The sequence below is a fragment of the Pongo pygmaeus genome, chromosome 14 (assembly GCF_028885625.2).
Source record: "Pongo pygmaeus isolate AG05252 chromosome 14, NHGRI_mPonPyg2-v2.0_pri, whole genome shotgun sequence".
NCBI classification, from domain to species: domain Eukaryota; kingdom Metazoa; phylum Chordata; class Mammalia; order Primates; family Hominidae; genus Pongo; species Pongo pygmaeus.
Genome location: NC_072387.2, coordinates 82509331 through 82517397, shown reverse-complemented (window position 1 = coordinate 82517397; position 8067 = coordinate 82509331). Strand labels below are relative to the sequence as shown.

Here is an 8067-nt window from a genome sequence, read left to right as displayed (position 1 = left end):
TACTCTGTTCCAGCCACTGAGCTAAATACAATGGGAGAGGGGAGGCATGTCAAATAGAACACAGTCTTTATCCTTAAAGTGCCAGATGCTTTTCTAAGTTTTAAAATGTATTATCTTTTTCATTTTCATACTAATTCTCATAGTAAACCAGGGGCAGGGCAGGTTTTGTGGAGCATGAAACTCATACAATTTGAGGAATACACTTCAAGGAAAAGAACAGCATTAACTACTGCAATACAATGCATTCTGTTTACCATTTTTCCCACGGGGCTTACAGTCTGGGCAGGAAGACAGACTGAGTAAATAGCTAATACGTGCTTGGAAAGATACATTGGTTCATCCTCAAATATTTATGCACACACACTATGTACAAGACATTCTTTTAGGCGCTTGGGATAAACAAAGATCCCTGCCCTTGTGAAGTTTCCATTCTAGCAAGAGAGATTTCTTTTAATGTAGTGAATAAATTAATTATATAGTATTAGAGGTTAATAAGTGCAATTTTTTAAAAGTACTAAAGGATAAGAGGGAGATATGGAAAACAGATTGTAGTTTTAAGTAGCATAATCAGGGGAGATCTCCTTGCCAGGTGATATTTCAGCAAAGATTTGAAAGAGCCAAATGTAACCACATGGATATCTGGGGGAAGAAGTTTCCAGGCACAGGAATAGGCATCTGCTTAAGATACAGCAAGAAGGAGGTGAGCTGCTGAGGAATTGATGAAGAGAGTGGCAGGAGATAAGTATGAAAGTTAATGGAGTCAGGGGTTTGTTGTAAAACCATGTGAAGGATTTGTTTTTTACTACGAGATAAGGAGACATTGGAGGCAAAAGAGTAACAAGATCTGACCTACAATTTCAAAATGTCATCCTGGCTACTGTGTTGAATTTCTGGTAGCTCAGACCAGAATGGCAACAATGCAGATGATGAGAAATGCTAAGATCCTAGATATGCTTTGAAAGTAAAGCCAACAAGATTTGTTGGGGAGAGATAATGGGGTGTGAGACAAAAGGAGGAGTCAAGAATGACTCCAGGGTTTTGATCTGAGCCACTGGAAGGATGGAATTGCCTTCTCAGGTTTTGAAAAGAAGCAGGAAATCATTCATCTTGGGGTATGTTACGTTTGAGATGTCTCCAAGATACCCAAGTAGAAATATCAACTAGGCACTTGAGTACATGAGTCTGGAATACAGGAGATACTGATTTGACGGAGTATCATGGAAGAGATGAAAAGGTGTGCCTGCCCTGGCCCACTCTGGAGGAATCAGTAAAAGCTGCCTGCATTGGAGGATACTCAATCAGAGGCCTTTGGTATAAAGGTTTTCCAAAGAGAAGTTCCCTCAAATCCTCACCGTGGAAGTTTTAAGACTAGTGGTTAGTCATGAAGAATGTGTTGAATACAAAATATTGTGTTACTCAAAAACAAAAGATATGAAGGAAAAGGGAAATAAAGTCCTGAGGGGAGGAAAACTGAGCTGACTGTTTTCATCCTTTACTTTGTCATCACTTGGTCAGATAGAGATTGGATGCTTATGTTTTTGCCATACCAAGCTCACCTCCCATCCTGGACTCACCACTGTCTCCCCTTACTCCTCACTAGCCAAGTCTTTCTAAGGAAGCAGAAGTTCCACAATTCAGGACTCAGCAATGCTGACCTGCTCCCCGGGAAGGAAGATACATAAACCCCTGGTTAAGGCAAGATGCAAAGTTCAAGGGCAAGAGAGGTTGTCCAGTGAATAATTTCCACAGATGAGGACTATAGATCATCTTCAGTATAAGGACGGCTCTCGTCCTATTCCTTCTATGCACTCTTTCATCAAAACCCTTCACTCTCTGGCAATAAACCTGAAAAACAGGCCTTGTGACATTTGTTGTTCTATTCTTTTCCCCGTATGTTTGCTGCATGTGATCATCCTGGTATCCTTGGTTACTTCTGCAATATTCAAGAGGCCCTCAAATAGAACACAATAAGCCAATAAGTGGGTACAGCTACAAATAAATAGCTGTTGTCTGTATGATTTTTTTCTCTGAGCACAGGAGACAGACTCAGGGGGCTCTAAGCAAACATCCCATTTATTCAACAAACATTTATCAACCATTTCCTATGTTTGAGGAACTGTGCTAGGCCCTGGGGAGAGGATTCAAAGATGAGCAGACGTATTTCTGACCCTGAGGTCCTTTCAGGGCAGAGACATCATCCTTTTTCAAGCTCCACACCTGCTGTGGTTGCCTTTTCTCAGGTCATAAATCTTCACCCCGGCCCAGCAAGTTTCCAGGCATAAAGAAACCATGCATGTTACTAGGTCATGCTATCTACTATAAAGTGGTAGGTCTCAACTGGAGATGATTTTGCCCCCCACAGGGCACTGGGCAATCAATGTCTGGAGATGTTTTTGGTTTTCCCAACTCGGGGTACTGGTAGGATTGGGGGGGGTGTTGCTACTGTCATCTAGTGGGTACTCAGTCAGGGTGCTGCTAAACATCCTACAATGCACAGAACAGTTCCTATCCCCCACAACAAAAAATATCCAGCCCAAATGTCAATAGTGTTGAGACTGAGGCTGCTCTATAGGGTCTTCATTTTAGCTATTTTGTCCTTATAACATGTGCCACTTTATTCAGCTACTTATTCTCTTAGCAACAACAGTGCTAAGAAAGGCTCATGCCTGGCATTAAGATGTGGAAAGTAGGAAAAAATGAAGGAAGTGTATCCTCCTCCCATCTCTTGCTAGTGGCCAGCTAGAGGTCTTCCCAGGATTTATTTTGTCCTCTCTAGCCAGGCCTAGAAAACTGCAGAAGGCGAGGTGCGGTGGCTCATGCCTGTAATCCCAGCACTTCGGGAGGCTGAGGCGGGTGGATCACTTGGGGTCAGTAGTTCAAGACCAGCCTGACCAACATGGTGAAACCTGTGGTGCACACTTGTAATCTTAGCTACTCTGAAGTCTAAGGCAGGAGAACCGCTTGAACCCAGGAGGCAGAGGTTGCAGTGAGCCGAGATCGTTCCACTGCACTCCAGCCTGGGCAACAGAGTGAAACTCTGTCTCAAAAAAAAAAAAAAAAGCATTTTTCCTTAGGCAAGGCTGAATGAAAAAAGAAATATTCCTGCCTCTAGGCTGGTAGGTAAATGAGTTTGAAAAAGTTTTATTTAAAATATAGGCAATTTAACTGATTTATTTAAAAGTAGGAGTGGGTTGTGTGAAAAACAATAGATTTTTCTGCACAGAAAAAGAAAGAATCATCTCTAACTTTAATAAAAGTAATGACTCACCATTGCTCAAATTTAGAGAAAAACAAGCTGTCTGTATGTCACACATTATTTCCTGTCTATCCAGATGAGAACAGAAGCTCTTCAGTTCAGCTGAGCCAACCAAGAACGTGTCAATTCTCAGCCTTATTACCAGCTCTTCTTTATCTTATCTTTGAAAAGTCAGGCCAAATCAAAAAAGATACATCTGTTCTTCTACCCTTGCAACAGTAAAGTCATGGGAGCAGGGATGTAGGAAGCCACCGCAAGGAGGTCTCCATCCAGTAGGTGGCCAGGGATGAAGGCCGTGTTGGGGCTAAACCACACTCTGGAATTCTGTCAGTGAATTCTTCACTGTGTGAACTTGAGCAAGCCATTCACCTTTCTTAAGCCATTTTCTTGATATTTCATAGAGACTCACCAAGTATTCAATGAGAACATGCAAGTGAAATGCTTCACAAAATGCCTGGTAAATAATAGATGCTTAGAAAATGGTAGAGACAGAAAAGAGCAGCCTCTGCCTTTAATGTACTTGTTTTTGCCCTCAAATCTAGATGCCATTCCTATAATTTGATAACTTTTCCTCAGACTTTCCAGAAGTAGAATTCCTTCCAGTTCGTTAACAACATCCTCTGTCTCTTATACTAAGGACACATTTGGCTTCCTTTTGATTGCATAAGTATTTCTTAAAAGACACCTTGGGAGAGATGACATGTTTAAAATGCAGCAGAGTAACCTGCTCATAAACTCTGAGGCCCTGAACAAGGTGAGAACATGACGAATGAACAGGGATTATGTGCTGCATCGCAAAAGAGTTCCAAAACAGGAAAATTGACTTTACTGGGTGCGGCTCTGCAGTCATATAACATGGTTTACAGTTTAAAATATCGACTATAAAAGCCAACTCAGAGCTAGTTTTGGGTTGGTCATAACCACTGCAAAAAAAAAAAAAAAAAAACCCCATTCACACTGAGAGCGACCTTTATACCTGTTTGGGTTTCTTAGTAACTTATTTTAACAGATTGTCTATACAAGATGGAGTTTTATGACTGATATCAGTTCAAAGGTAGAGAAAATGTGAACCAAGTGTGTTTAGCTATATTTTCCAGTGCATTTAGTTCTCATGAAATGTAACAACAGATGAACTCCTGGAGTATGGAATTTCCTTTCTTTTCGAAAGGAATAAGTATCCAACAAGCAAAAACTATAAAATGAATGTCACTGTTCTTCCAATTGTCCCAATGGGGAACATACTGTTTAAAAAGCATTCACTCCAGTTAGCGAACAAAAAATAACAACCTGTACCAAGCTATTTTCTTTCCCCCAAGCCCATTGTCTCTAAACATGCTCATCTTTGGCCTTCAAGCCCTTTTCATAGGTGCAGAAGCATAAAATGCAGAAATGAAGTCTAGGACTATAGACTGTCAATCAGTAAACAAGGAGAGATGTGAGAAATTAGATTTCTGTCATAGAAACAAATAATCACATTGGGAGACTGGAAACGATGATTATTTCTTTGCTAATCATCCTCCTTGAAAAAGATACCTATAAATTAATATGCATTTGATATGGATTATTTTTTACCCGTATGCATTTCAGGAAATAAAAACTGGATTCAGAAAGGCCTGTGAGGCCCAGTGTGGTGGCTCTCACCTGTAATCTCAGCACTTTGGGAGGCCAAGGTGGGTGGATGACCTGAGGTCAGGGGTTTGAGACCAGCCGGGCCAACGTGGTAAAACCCCGTCTCTACTAAAAATACAAAAATTAGCCAGGCGTGGTGGCGCGCACCTATAGTCCCAGCTACTCGGGAGGCTGAGGTAGGAGAATCATTTGAACCTGGGAGGCGAAGGTTGCAGTGAACCGGGATGATGCCACTGCACTCCAGCCTGGGCGACAGAGCGAGACTCTGTCTAAAAAAAAAAAGAAAGAAAAGCCTGTGAATTGAGGGGAAGGGGTGGTAAATAAGACTATCCTCTGGGTAAAAGCTCTCAAAGCAAAAAGCTGTCACAGGTCCTCTGCTACATGCTAGTCAAGAGCAACCCAAGATTGAGAGGAGAAATACCGCAACTCCTCCAAAGAACCGCTTCTCCCCACTAGCACCTTCACGGCTAGGAGGTGGGAGGGAGGGTGTTAAGTCAGCTCAGCTGGTATCTTGCTCGGTTTTGCATTTGCATGCATCTGTATCCTCTTTTGTTTCCCCTGAAGTGGAAGTTATTAAAGTATCACAAGAATGCTGGGTCTCACAATGTTCCTATCTGCCCTATTCAAGGAAGTAGGCAGAATAGTACACTGGTCTCTATTCTTGGAAAATTTGCAGCACAAAGAAAAGAAAGAAAAAAAAAACAGAAAAGATGAGATAAACTCTGATTAAGCAGACAAGCTTTATAATGTTTATCCAAATTAAATCTCTTCACATTGGTGTTTACCCATCATTAATTCTTACGTAATCACATTAGAGGGAAAACGCCTTGCATTAGTGGATGCTGATATTGGCCTTATGAAAGTGAGTTACCTTTTCCTATAGCAAATCTGTAGCAAGTCAATACAGAGGCTTAAGTCAGTTTATCAAAAGTTATCGGTCAAATGGAGTCAGAGGACAGTTCTAACAGAGAATCAAGGATGAAAGAAGAAAATCTGAAAAGAATCACTTTGAAAAGCTTGAGAGCCACTAGATTTGTGAGATGCAGAGCTAGGAAGACAGTAAAAGTTGGGAAAACCTGTGATTTTTTTTTGATGGGGGACATTTCTTTTTCCTGCCTTTTGTCTGTGAAAATGGCACTTTTGGCTAACAGCTCCAGAACTGCAGGAGGAGTGATACATGCAAATGGTTTGCTTCTCATCCCATCTCTCTCTCATGCTTCGGTTCGGCAAAGCAACCCAAGTATCGGCATGAAAATAAGACAACCTAGCCTCCCACTTTGCTTGAATGATTTCCATATCCAGTAGGACAAGTTCTCCTGGGACAGGCCTGCAACCACGGGCACATGTCTCACCCTGTTAAGACGCAACAGCAGGTAAAGCAACCTGAACTCCTCACGGTAGAATCGGGTACACAAACTCACACCCACGCGCAAAAGTGAGGGAAGGCAACGTGTACAAAACTTTCCATCATTTGCTTCCAAAGCAGATATTCCTCAGGGGGAAGGGTGCAGGGAGGGCAGCTCCATGGACAGAGGCGTGCCCAAACCTTTCCACTTGCTTTGTTGTTCTACCTCTGAGCATTCGAGCAGGAATCTGAACCAGATGTGGGGTTAAAAGCATCACTTTGGAAGTTTCTGGGAATGAAAAATGACCTCCTCTCGAAAGGATTTTTTTTTCTACTTTGCTCTTTGTTTAGGTTTCCCTTTTATGGTACTTTCTTTTCTCCCCTCTTTCTCTTAAACCCACTGCACTCTTCCCATTTGGAGCTATCCATTGACACAGGTCATCCCTCAATCTCTTATTACCCACATTGAAAGTTTCTCTTCTCCTACTGGTGAATAAAACTGGTTCATTCTAGGACATCACCATTGTCCAGTTCTGTTTGTCACATTTTAACTCTTTACTGAGTCATGGGGCCTGGGTAGGACAGGGGACCTTGGTTAACCACTCTGTCATTAATTCAGGCAACAAATATAGAGCGTAGTAATAAACAACATGGGCTTGGGACAAAGAACAGAAATGGTTTTAGACTCCAGGTCCAGCACTTCACTAGCTGTGTGACCATGGTCATGTCCATGAATATCTTTAAGCCTCAGTTTCCTCACAACATATGGACATAATATACTGTTTGTTACTTTCCACCTGGATTGTTATGAGAATTAAATAAAATAATGTATGCAAAGCAGTTAGCATAGTGCCTAGCATACAGGAAGCTGAGTAATAGAGGCCATTATCAGCATCATCACAACCATCATTGTTACTAAGCTACACACAGTGCCATGCCAGACAATGGGAAAGAAACATGAATAAGGTTCTGCCACCAAGAAGCTCATAGTCTACTCTTAGACACACACATGCTCTAATCCCAGCACTTTGGGAGGCTGAGACAGGTGGATTGCTTGAGGCCAGGAGTTCAAGACCAGCCTGGGAAACATAGTGAGACCCTGTCTCTACAAGAAAAAAAAAAAAAAAAGTTTTTTTAAGGAAACAAACACATACGTGTTACAGGTGTTTTAAAATTTGTCTAGCAGGTTTTCCAATATTTACTGGAAACCTTCCCCCATCCGCCACACACACAAAAGAAAGACACAGACATGTAAACAAATAATAATACAACAAACTCAATCTGACTTTCTGCCCCAATTTTTCTGAATTCCTTATATTCAAAAAGGTACAGAGCTATGCCTTTGGATCAATGAACTGAAGCTATCTTTTTTTTTTTTTTTTTTTTTTTTTTTACTCAACACACTCCCCAAGCCTCTATGAACTGAATCTATGAGTGAAGCTTCATCACTCATTTTTATTCTTAATTCCCCTAAACTATCTGTTATTATTTTATTTTTCTCATGAATAGGAACCACCCATAAGAAAATATGCTGCTTTGGAAATCATGAGAAGCTCATTCTCTGGGTTCAAATAAAACCACTACAAATCAGAACAGCAGATTTAGGACTTCCCACCCCAGTTCAAACGAACATACCCACAATTCCGTAAGCAGCTTCTAAAAATCTGATATTAGTGGCCAACATGGCTGGCTCTCAGAATTGTTAATCATGTTAGTAAATGAATCATTCACTAAAGAGATCAGAGCTGGTATTCTGACACTAATTCCCAAAATGCAGAATACAAAACTGAATCATATCTGCCATTTTTAGGTGACTCTGGCCGTGGGCTTAAATTAC

The 8067-nt window shown here is 41.2% G+C and overlaps 1 non-coding gene across 1 annotated transcript; it reads left to right on the top strand.

Annotated features, from left to right (window-relative positions):
* The first annotated feature begins 7382 nt into the window (after positions 1-7382).
* On the top strand, positions 7383-7443 carry LOC129011989 (U7 small nuclear RNA). The gene has a single exon (XR_008493499.1). It is a non-coding gene; the product is annotated as a U7 small nuclear RNA (small nuclear RNA).
* The last annotated feature ends 624 nt before the right edge of the window (positions 7444-8067 follow it).